Here is a 395-nt window from a genome sequence, read left to right as displayed (position 1 = left end):
TATTATTATATTATAAAAAAATCACACTTTATTACTTTTATATAAGAACAAAAGGCCATCACTCATTACCTCTCCAAATTATATATAATTTTTCCACACTAAATCAAAAGGATCTAGTGATCTACATAGTGGAATCAGGAATCTTCTTATTTTCTTTCAACAAATTAAAGTTCAAAAGAAGGAAAGTTTGAGACGAATTGGTTAATTAGATACACTGATACAGTAGAGTAAAACAGCCCTTCACATATTGCATTTGCTAGTTTACAAGGGATCTTAGGTTCAAACTTCACTGTGGTTACGCAAAATAATAATAATAATAATAATAATAATAATAATAATAAAATTCACAAATAATATTGTCATTTAGGTTAGTAAAATTTGACTGAATTTGTTTA

Source organism: Arachis ipaensis, chromosome B01, assembly GCF_000816755.2.
Source record: "Arachis ipaensis cultivar K30076 chromosome B01, Araip1.1, whole genome shotgun sequence".
In the NCBI taxonomy this organism is placed as follows: domain Eukaryota; kingdom Viridiplantae; phylum Streptophyta; class Magnoliopsida; order Fabales; family Fabaceae; genus Arachis; species Arachis ipaensis.
Note: the sequence above shows the minus strand (reverse complement) of the source record.